The 11,879-nt window shown below is 41.1% G+C and overlaps 1 protein-coding gene across 1 annotated transcript in view; it reads left to right on the top strand.

The window, feature by feature from the left end:
• Positions 1-548: 548 nt before the first annotated feature.
• Positions 549-11,879, top strand: part of THOC2 (THO complex subunit 2) — a 134,643-nt gene continuing 123,312 nt past the window's right edge. The window contains exons 1-2 of the mRNA XM_055337385.1: positions 549-622; positions 7,907-8,031. The gene's annotated coding sequence lies outside the window, so the exon portion shown is untranslated. The remainder of the gene's footprint in view (positions 623-7,906; positions 8,032-11,879) is intronic.

The raw sequence follows: 11,879 nt of genomic DNA, 5'->3' as shown, positions 1-11,879 counted from the left end.
TGACGTGAAGATATCCGGCGTGTGTCCACGCTGAAAAGTAACAATCGAGGGCGGGGAACATGATGGGAAGGTCACAAGCAGGGGCGCAAACCCAACAACGAAAGGCTCAGTAAGTTCTCCGGCTCCAGCGAGTCCTTCGGTTGACCGGCCTGTGAAGGCCGACCTGCTCGGGGCGCGTTCAGCGGAGCCCCCGCGGCTGTGCGCCCCTCGCTCCCGCCCGGCGCTCGGCGGGACACCTGGTGCGGGGAACAAAGCGAGCGGAGGCGGCGGCGCGGCCGGAGCGGCTCCGGGAGGGACCAGGCACCGCGAGCCCGGCGGGGGCGGCGACGCAGGAGGAGGTGATAGCATCCGGGGCCGCGACGCCGGAAGGTGGGGCGGGCGGCCACTTCCCTAAGCCCGGAAAACCGCAGAGTTGCCGCTCCTGCGCCGCGGCTCTGGTTCCGCTGGTTCCGCGGTCCTGCTGCGTCCGCTCGGAGTGGCCGGGCCCCGGGCCCCGCGCCCGGGCGCCGCCCGCCTGACCCGGGGCTGGGCTTCCCCGCCCGGCCGCCCGGCGCCCGCTCCCGAAGCCGGGTTGTTTCGAAGGGACCAATAAAATAGATGCACTCTTGGCCCCCAGACTAAGGTAGGAAGGAAGAAAGGAGGAAGTGGAGGCAAACTATTAGAAAGGACGGTGGAGATAAAAACAGACATCTATTAAAAACCTTTAAAGAGAACCAATCTCGTGTGCGGACGGAAGGGTGGATTTCCTGGCAATCTATAAACTACCAGAATTGACCCAAGAAGTAGAAAACCGGAAAAGAGCGGTAACTGTAGCCGAGAATGGAAAGGCGGCAGGTCCCCTTGCTTTCATAGCGAAGTTCTAGAGAATAAGAAATCAAATTTAATAAAACAAATAATTTGAATATCATGTGGTCCCTTTTGGACCAGTGTTTTTCAAAACATCTGTAGTGAAGGATCCGTTTAAAAAAAAAGTGTGATTATTGTGGAGATATACTTTTGTGATATTTAATAAGGATATTAGAGAAATGAAGTAAGCAAAGTGCGAGCACGATTTTTAAATGTTAAGATTCATCGGAAATAAATGACATTTTATTAAATATGATCAAAACCAATTTAACATGTGGACAAAAAAGTAATTACAAAAACAAGATGCACTGTTCATTGATGAACCCAGCGGTCACTGCTTGGATGTCATAGTGATGTCAAATCGCTATAAAGGTTTCTAAACCCTCTCCATTTGTGTACTTAACCACCATGGGTTGGTAACAAACAGTTCAGGGACTGGCACCAGTCCACGGAAACATGGAAAGATCCCAAATTCATTTTTTAGAGCTAGTATAGCCTTACATATGCTTATATGATATCAAAATATTTGTACGAAATATACACATAGAAATTCCAAATAAAATCTTAATAAACAGAACCTTGCAGTGTAGCAAAAGAATAATACACCATGATCAAGTAGGGTTTATTTCAGAAATGCAAAAATGATTCAGCATTAGGAAGTTTATCAACAAAAAAAGGAAGTTTATCGACATAATTTATGACAAAACAAATCAATGAGAAACCCCATAGTATTATGTTAACAGAAACTGAAAAAGCATTTAAAGATTCAGCATCCCATCCTTTAAATTGTTTTATTTAAATTTTTTTTTTTTTTATGTAGGCTCCACACTCAGGGTGGAGCCCAACACAGGACCTCAACTCACAACCTTAAAATTCAGACCTGAGCTGAGATCAAGAGTCAGATGCTTAACCAGCTGAGCCATTCAAGTACCCCCCTTCAGGAGCCATTCTTAATAAGTACTTCAAGTAAAATAGAAATTTATTAACTTACTAAAGTAGACATTTAAAAGAAACTACTTAAATATGATAAAGATTGCTTACCAAAACTGAAGAGCAAACATTATACCAAATGATAAAATAGTAGAATCATTTCATTAAAGTCATGAATGAGAGAAGGCTGCTGTCAGCATTATTCAACATTGTTTTGGATGTTCTAACTAATCTAGTCAGACAAGACAGTGAAGTATTATGTGTAGCCTACTGTTGTCTTCAAAATTCTGTTCTCCCCGTCTTCCTTAGAAATATTGTTTTAACTAAGGGCATGGCTGAGAGACTACATTCCCAGTTTCTCCTGAAGCTAAGTGCAGCCATATGACTGTTTGCACCAGTGGCATATGCACAGATGTGATGAGGTCAACATATCCCTCAGTTGCTTAAAAGGAAATTGTTTATTCTAGACTTTTCTCCCACTTTGTTCCTCTGGGGCTGGAACATAGATGTAACTATAACTCCACTTCAACCATGCAGATGAGTACAACGCTCCAGTAGATGGCAGGACAAGATGAAAGGAACATGGGTCACTGAATAACCTGGAGGAGCAAGGATATTTGTTCTGCCAGCCTGAACTGGTCAACGATTATGTATGAAAGAAAGAAACTTCGATCTTATTTACATCACTGTATTTCTCTCTCTCTCTTTTTCTCCCTCTCTCTTAGGTGTATTCAGCTTTTACTACAACTAGAATGATAGGAATCTGCATTAGAAAGAATATGCAAAAATTATCCTATTTATTATTTATTTATTATTATTTTTATTATTTTTTAAGATTTTATCTTTTTTTTAAAGTAATCTCTACACCCAGTGTGGGGCTTGAACTTCCAAGCTCGAGATGGACAGTCACATGCTTCACTGAGTGAGCCAGCCAGGCACCCCCAGATTATCCTATTTAAAAAATTATATTTGGGCAGCTCTGGTGGCCCAGTGGTTTAGTGCCACCTTCAGCCCGGGGCGTGATCCTGGAGACCAGGGATCAAGTCCCACGTTGGGCTCCCTGCATGGAGCCGGCTTCTCCCTCTGCCTGTCTCTCTGCCTCTCTCTCTCTTTGTGCCTCTCATGAATAAATAAAATAGAATCTTAAAAAAATTATATTTGTAGAAAGCTTACTAGATTCTAGTTTTACAAAAACTACCAGAAGTAATATAAGTTTTTTGGTGAGATGGTTAACTATATGAAAATAGACAAAAACCAATAATACTTTTTTTTCCAAAAATACTTCTTAATATTATCAATAACCAGCTAGAAATAGTAGTGGGAAAGTATTCCATTCACAATACTGACAAAAATTTAAAATACTTAGGAATGAGGGGCTCCTGGCTGGCTCAGTAAGGGGAGTGTGCAACTCTTGATCTCAGGGTTGTGAGTTTGAGCCCCACATTGGAGATAGAGATTACTTAAATAAATAAAACTTAAAAAAATACTTAGGAATGAGTGGAAGAGGAAATATACAGAATGTATATGAAGAACATTATAGCTTCTTACTGAAGAACATAATATAAGATCTGAAGGGGGTTGCCTGGCTGGCTCAGTCGATAGAACCTACAACTCTTGATCTCAGAGTCATGAGTTTGAGTTCCACACTGGGTGGAGAGATTACTTAAAAAAAAGATCTGAAGATATAGAAAGACATAATACAATACGAACAGTAATCTTCCCCAAATGACAAATATAATGCAATTCAAAATTCAAATATGATGCTTATAAAAGTCTCATTATTTAATTAATCAAAAAATTAATATTTTATTTATTCTTTTAAATGAGTTAAATATTCATATGGTTCAAGATCAAAAGTTACCAAGAGGCATGCAGCTCTCTTCACCCCTCCCACCGCCACAGTTATCTTCTGCATAGATAATTTAGGTCATAAGTTTCTCCCATATACTTTCAGAGATATTTGATTCTTTTTTTTTAAGAGTTTATTTATTCATGAGAGACACAGAGAGAAAGAGAGAGAGAGACACACAGGCAGAGGGAGAAGCAGGCTCCTTGCAGGGAGCCCAATGTGGGACTCAATCCCAGGACTCCAGGATCACATCCTGGGCCAAAGGCAGGTGCTCAACCACTGAGCCACCCAGGGATCCCCTATATTTGAATCATTTTTTAACACAGTATTCACATTGTTCTTCATATTACTTTCCCTTTTTTATTTTTTTTAAAGATTTTATTTATTCATTAGAGACAGTGAGAGAGAGGCTGAGACACAGGCAGAGGGAGAAGCAGGCTTCATGCAGGGAGCTCGATGCAGGACTCGATCCCAGGACCCCGGGATCAAGACCTGAGCCAAAGGCAGACGCTCAACCAAAGGCAGACACTCAACCACCCAGGTGTCCCCATATTGCTTTGACTTACCAATGTAACTCAGATCTACCTGAAGAGCTTGCTTCTTGTTCCTTTGTGTATATAGAATTTCATTTTAGGAATTTACCATTGTTTAATGAGTTCTCTGTTGATGGACTTTAATATTTAAAATACCTCACAGATCTCCTTCTATAACAAACAGTCTTTCAATGAATAGCATCACATATACAATATGTATATATTCCCAAGGAATATATATATATATGTATAGTTGGGAATATACATATATAGCATAGGATTTCTAGTGCTTCTGTAGAGCACATAGGATTTCTGAGTCAAGCAGCATGTATATTTTAAATGCTTGTATAAGGTGCCAAAACTGCTCTCCATGTAAGTTGTATCAATTTATATTTCTACCAACAATGTATGAAAGTGGGTGTTTCCCTGCATTCTCACAAAAATAGCATTATATTAGACTTTTTGGTCTTTGCTTATCTGTGAAGTGTGGTTTCATTTTATGTTTATTTATGATAAAGTTTGAACATGTTTACTTTTTTTTTTCTTCAAGGCATATTCATTTCTGCGAGTTGAGCACACGTCTTGTCCCTCGCAGTTCCACAGTGCCTGCAGATTTAGTTTCTTTTCTTTTCTTTCTTTTTTTTATAAATTTATTTTTTATTGGTGTTCAATTTGCCAACATATAGAATAACACCCAGTGCTCATCCCATCAAGTGCCCCCCTCGGTACCTGTCACCTAGTCACCCCCAACCCCACCCACCTCCCCTTCCACCACCCCTAGTTCGTTTCCAAGAGTTAGGAGTTTCTCATATTCTGTCTCCTTCCCTGATATTTCCCACTCATTTTTCTCCTTTCCCCTTTATTCCCTTTCACTATTTTTTATATTCCCCAAATGAATGAGACCATATAATGTTTGTCCTTCTCCGATTGAACATGTTTTCATATGTCAAAGAGCCATTTATATTTATGTTTTGTGAACTGTATGCTCATATTGTTTGCCCATTATTCTACTGGGTTGTCACTCATTTTCTTGTTGATTTTATTGTGACTCTTTACATGTTACAGAAATTGTTCCTTTGTGAGATTAGCTGCAAGTATATTTTACCAGATATAAAAGGTACCATAAAATCACCATAATCAAAACATATTGATTGTTGTATGATACCTATCCAGGAATAAACATTTGATCAACGAAATATAATTGTCCAGAAACAAAATCCAACTATGCATTGTAAAGTAATAGATAACAAAAGCAGCACTTTAATCCAATTGTTTGATAAAATGATGTTGGCACAATTGGCTATCCCACATGAAAGAAAACAGCCATGCCCCTACATCATACCACATCAAAAGTATAACTTAGATGAATGAACAATTTTTAATGAAATTATTTTAAGACAATTTTAGACTTACAGAAAAATAGCAAAGATAGTATGGAGTTTCCATAAATCTCACACCCAGTTTCTTTTATTAACATCTTACATTAATATAGACGGTACATTTGTCATAATTTGTTCACCATACAGCAATATTGATTCATTTTTATCAACTAAGCTCCATACTTTATTTAGGTTTCCTGAGTTTTACCCTAATGTCCTTTTTCTATTCCAGGATCCCATCCAGGATACTACATTACATTTAGCAGTCATATTTCACTGGGTTCTTTTTGACTGTGACAGTTTCTTAGACTTTCCTTGGTTTCCATTACCTTGACCGCTTTGAGGAATACTCGTTAGGTATTTTGCAGTATGTTCCTCAGTTGAAGTTTGTTTTCTCAATATTAGACTAGTGTTACGGGTTTTGAATATCACCACCGAGGTAACATGCTATGTCATCACGTATTAGCAAAGAGGACATATTATCAAAATAGCATCTTTGTTCTTATTAACCTTGATCATCTGTTGAGTTAGCGTTTGTCAGTTCTGTCCACTGGAAAATTGCTCCCCCCATCACCTATGCTGTACTCTTTGGAGGGATGCCATCATGCACAGTCTGCACTTTTTAAAATAAGTTTTTAAAATGATTTTATTTATTTATTTGAGAGAGACAGAGATAGCGACAGAGAGCACAAGCGGGGAGGAGAGGGGGAGGAGAGGGAGAAGCAGGTTCCCCACCGAGTGGGGCTCGAGACCATGACCCTAGCCAAAGGCAGACACTTAACTGACTGGGCCACCCAAGTGCCCCACATAGTCCACATAAGTAGTGGGGGGTTATGACATACCTCCTTGAGGGCAGAGTGTTTACATGACTTATTTGGAATTCTTCTGAGTGGGAGATTTTTCTCTTTTCCCTATGTCTTTATATAATCGTTTATTTATAAGAGTATGAATCTGTGAATATGTATTTTATACTTTAACACTACTTTTTTGTTGTTACTTAAGTTGTTCCAGCTTGGGTTATCAGGAGCTCTTTCAGTTTGATTCCTGTGTCCCTTTGACATACCTCCATCATTGTGGGCTTGTTTTTAAGATTTTATTTATTTAGAGCAAGCAGAGGGAGGGGATAAAGGGAAAGGGAGACAGAATCTCAAGCAACTTCCTACGAGCACGAGCCCATCTTGGGGCTCGATCTCACAACCCTGAGATCATGACCTGAGCTGAAAGTGAGAGTCGGATGCTTAACCGACTGTGCCACAGTTGCCCCAGAAGGCAGATTTTTGTCAGTGAAAATACGCATACCCACATAACTTTTGATTAGCAATCCTTAATTTCAGGGTCTATCCTATATAAGTAGAAGTACTGGTTCCTTAGGCTGTATGTCTAAGAATGCTTATGGCAGGGCAGCATTGTTTGTGGAGGCAAGTCTGGAAACTACCTAAATGTTTAGCTGTAGGAGGATGGATATGGATATCCATATTATGGAATTTGACACAGCTATTAAGATATGAATTAGATATATAATTTATTGGCCTAAAGAATTTCCATAAAGCCTTATAAAATGAAAAAAGGTTATTGCAGAACAGTGCGTATGGTATGAGTTTTTGGGAGGTAACAACCAACAACAATGGCAACAAAAACCTTCCATAAGTGTATTTTTCAGTATGAACAAAGGCCAGAGAGGAGGTGTGTTAGGTTGGGTTTTCCCACCGTGAGTCACTGAGGTAAGGCTTTGAGTATAAGTAGTCTACTTGGGAGGTGATAAGCATGGGTAGGGAAATAAAAAAGCGAGGCAGGGAAGGAAGGAAACCAATGCAAATTGCATTAGTGAGCAGGTATGGCTCTGGGAAGTTAGGTCTCAGTCCTCATGGGGTGACTGTGGAATACACCTCAAAGTTGTCTCACCTGGGCAGGAGGTAAGGAAGCTGGCACTATTCCCTGCCAATCCCATCAGGGTATGGCATTGCTTCTTATTTTCGCTGGCTTCGGGGAGTTTCCACTTAGCCATTTCTATCATAATGGCTTTTGCCTGTTATGTGAGGGAACAATTTGAGAGTTCTTCTAACTGCTGAATATGTCTCTTCCAAGAATATAGTCAGGGACCAGAGAAATGAGCACAGACTAGGTGTGGATCCATTGGATTCACTGTGAGACTTGGGCTAGGACTCCATTTCTTACTGAACCTCCACACATCCCACTCTAACAGAGGGCCCTATGACAGTGCTTTAGGTTCTCTGACATCACCTCCACAAAATATGGGTATCGGGTATTCCTTTTCCCCCTACTTCACAGTCACACTGATAAATGGGCTAGGTCCTGCTAAGGCAGACTTGCTGAAATCATAACTGTGTATATTTGCTGTTGCTTTGCAGAATCCTTCCTCATGGGGACTTGGCCTTTCTTCACTTGATCAGTCCTGGGTCTGAGAACCTGCTCAGGGGTGGAAATCAGAAAAAGGAAAATGATTTTTCCACTGTGGCAACTGACAGGCTACTGAGTAAGTATTCTTGATTTGATCTTCATTTTTTTAGTTTTATAAGCAATACTCTTGCTGGTTTCTGTTATGAGCTCAATTATGTCCCCTCCTCCCAACATTCATATGTTGAAGTCCTACTCTCAGTATCTTACAGTGTGATGTATGTAGAGATAGGGCTTTTAAAGAAGTAATTAAGGCAGAATGAGTAGGTCTTAATCCAATATGACTGGTGTCCTTATAAGAAGAATAAATTAGGACACAGACAACACACAGACTGAGGGGCAACAGGGAGAAGGCAGCCATCTTCAAGCCAAGGAGAGAGGCCTCAGAAGAAACTGACTCTGCCAACAATTTGATTTGGGACTTCTAGTTTTGAGAGCTGTGAGGAAATAAACTCCACTTCATTTACTATATAGGCTTTGTTGTTTCCAAGTTTCAAGGAGCCATTCCAGCAGCATACTAGGACTGACTCCAGGTATCGCTGCCAAGATGTGAAATCCTGAGTCATGGGAGAGTGTTCCAATATCAAAAACTCTTCTGTATCCAGTTTTATATTCTTCCTTGGTCCAGTACCCCCAAAGTCCATTCCCAGGTTTATTCTCTCAATTCCATCAAGTATATATTTACCAAGTCCTACAACTATTCAGTGAATAATCTCTTTTATCTTCTGCTAGAAATGGTATTTCTCTGCTTGGGCCATACTAAGAATTGTCCCTAAAACAAATATGCTGAGGCAGGGGCAGATCTTAAGAAAGATGAGCATCATCCTCCTTGTAACTCTACCACTCTCACAATCAAATCTGGGCCTGATTTTTAGCCTAGACTGCCCCTTTCTGGAAGAGATGAAAAAAGATAAAAGTTCCCATGAATGCCTTCTACTTCCATGCTGTTCCTTGACTTAATAACTGGTTGACCACATCTGTCATTTGCTTTCTTTTTTAAAAAATATTTATTTATTTATTTATTTATTTATTTATTTATTTATTTATTTATTCACGAGAGATAGAGAGAGAGGCAGAGACATAGGCAAAGGGAGAAGCAGGCTCCCTGCAGGGAGTCCGATGTGGGACTCAATCCCAGGAACTCAGGGTCATGACCTGAACCAAAGGCAGATACTGAACCACTGAGCCACCCAAGCGTCCCTGTCATTTGCTTTCTTTAGGATTTCTGTGATCATTGAGACAGGTCATGTCTTGTTGGACAAGAGCAAACCAATTCCCTGATTCTCAAAGTTTTCATCTTTCAAGTGCTAGAGCTATTGCATGAATCCGTGCATTTTCTTCCATTTTTATCCTATCCCAATCCAGCATAGGTAAGAGTCTCTCAATTGTAATTCTACAGCATGCCAGGGATTGCCACCACTCTACTTACCAGTAGTAATGAGGTCTTTGTGTTCATGTGTTATATGAGTAATCCAATTCCAGAACCCCATCCTGAAGGTCTACTTCAAAAGACCACTTCTGGTATCAAATTTCTTACTTTGGGTGAAAAAGACTTTCAGATGAGTATTTGAGACCACGTGATTTATTTGGAAGGTAATCCCAGGAAGCCATGGAGGGGAGTGCGGAAGTGAGACAGGGAAGACCTGAAAAACAATACAACCTTTTAATGAGCAGGTTAGTGCTGTGGGCAACTGGGACTTGACTCTACTGGGACTTCAGGAAGACAAAATATGCCTTGGGTTTTCCATCCAGGAAACAAGGAAGCTGGCACATTTTTCTTATATTCGTATTCATCACTGATAGGTTTGCTCCTTTGGACCTTAACTCCCTGCCACACTGCTGGCTAAGCACACTCCTGAGCCAGAAAGTCCTCAGGCAGAGTCACAGGTGCCTGCAGTAAGAAGTCATTGAAACAGAAACGAGTGCCTAGGGAATATTGGGAGGGGCATCAAGCACAGGATGTTAACGTTTTCTTTTATATACACTCGTGTCCTTTTTCTAGTTGAGGCAAGCATGTGCCCTGTGCAACTGGCTGCCAAGGGGCAGGAAGATGAAAGATTTCTTCCTTTAGACTTTGAAGTGGGCAGTGTAGTCCACCAATGCTGTACACACTGGGGATTTCCCCCCAAATAGGAAGGGAATTGGATGTTGGACATAAAAAAATTCCACTGTGCACATATTTCATGATATTCCCTCATTGCCGTTTATACCCACTTGTCACTGAGAGATGTTTTTGTCTGCATGTAACTGAATAACTACAAGAGCTGAAAAGTATGGGTCTATAGGGTTCCCCCCCCCCCCTGCTCACAGAGGGGAACTAGAAGATTAGATGTCAGGGGCTGCTGGCATTTCTTTAGCAGTTCAACAATATCAGGGCTGATGGCTCCGCAGTTGTCTTGGCCTTTCCCTCAGGGTCACTGGATGACTTCTATGGCTGCACATTCAAGTCAAGAACAAGGAAGAAGAGGAAAGGACGATACTTTTATCAGGATAGCAAAAGTTTTCCCAAGTAATCCATGCATGAGTTTCCTATGCCTGCTCTAACAAAACTCTGTAAATGTAGTGGCTTAAAGCAACACAAGCTTATCATCTTATAGTTCTGGATGTTAGAAGTCTGAAATGGGTATTGCTAGGCTAAAATCACAGTTTTGGTAGGGTTGCCTTCCTTCTGGGGTCTCTAAGGGAATGTCGATTTCCTTACCTTTTCCAGCTTCCAGAGGGTGCCTGTATTCCTTGACTGGTGCCCACCCTTCCATCTTCATAGCCAGCAATCACATTACTGTGACTTCTGCTTTTTGTCATCACATCTTCTCTGACTTTTTGGCCCTCCGTCTGCCACATTTAAGGATCCTTGTGATTACACTGAGTCTACCTGGATAATCTAGGCTACATTCCCTCTTCTTTTTTTTGTTTCATATTTTTTATTTAGACTTTAGTTAACATATAGTGTAATATTGGTTTCAGGAGTAGAATTTAGTGATTCATCATTTCCTTATAACACCCAGTGCTTACATTCCCTCTTCTAAGGTTAACTGATTAGTAAGCTTAATTCCATCTGCAACCTTAATTCTTTGCCATGTAACCTAACATATGCACAAGTTCTGAGGATTAGGATATGACTGAGGACAGCAGCCCCAGTGGCGCAGCGGTTTAGCGCTGCCTGCAGCCTGGGGTGTGATCCTGGAGACCTGGGATTGAGTCCCATGTCAGGCTTCCTGTATGGGGCCTGCTTCTCTCTCTGCCCCCCCCCCCCAGTGTCTCTGTGAATAAAAAAAAAGTCTTTTTTTTTTTTTTAAAAAAAAGGATATGACTGAGGGGACAGTGATCTGTCTACCACGACCCACTTTTGTCTCATTGGCCAGAATTCTAGCTGGAAGGAGGCTTGAGAGTGAAAGTTGGGTAAGCTGAACAACAGCCATACCTTGCTAGCACTTCTCGAAGTTTGTAATTACATATTTCTTGTGTGATTTTCTCCCCCTAGTAGATCCTGTATTCCATGAGAGCAAGAACCATGTCCGTTTTGCTGAACGTTGTATTTTCAGCATGTAACGCGGTACCTAACATGTAGTAGCAGCTTGGTAAACTTTTAGTGTATAAAGGAATGTATGAACAAGTACACAGACACAAACACACACACACACATTTGAAAAAGCATACTATAGGGGATCCCTGGGTGGCGCAGTGGTTTGGCGTCTGCCTTTGGCCCAGGGCGTGATCCTGGAGACCCGGGATCGAAACCCACATCAGGCTCCCGGTGCATGGAGCCTGCTTCTCCCTCTGCCTATGTCTCTGCCTCTCTCTCTCTCTCTCTGTGACTATCATAAATAAAAAAAAAAAAGAAAAAGCATACTATAGCATTTTCTGGATCATAGCCAAGAAATGGAAGCAATCTAACTGTTCATCTATAGGAAACTCATCATACAAATA

This window comes from Nyctereutes procyonoides, unplaced genomic scaffold, assembly GCF_905146905.1.
Source record: "Nyctereutes procyonoides isolate TBG_1078 unplaced genomic scaffold, NYPRO_anot_genome, whole genome shotgun sequence".
Taxonomy (NCBI): Eukaryota; Metazoa; Chordata; class Mammalia; order Carnivora; family Canidae; genus Nyctereutes; species Nyctereutes procyonoides.
The sequence above is the reverse complement of the archived record's forward strand: the minus strand, read 5'-3'. Positions and strand labels throughout refer to the sequence as shown.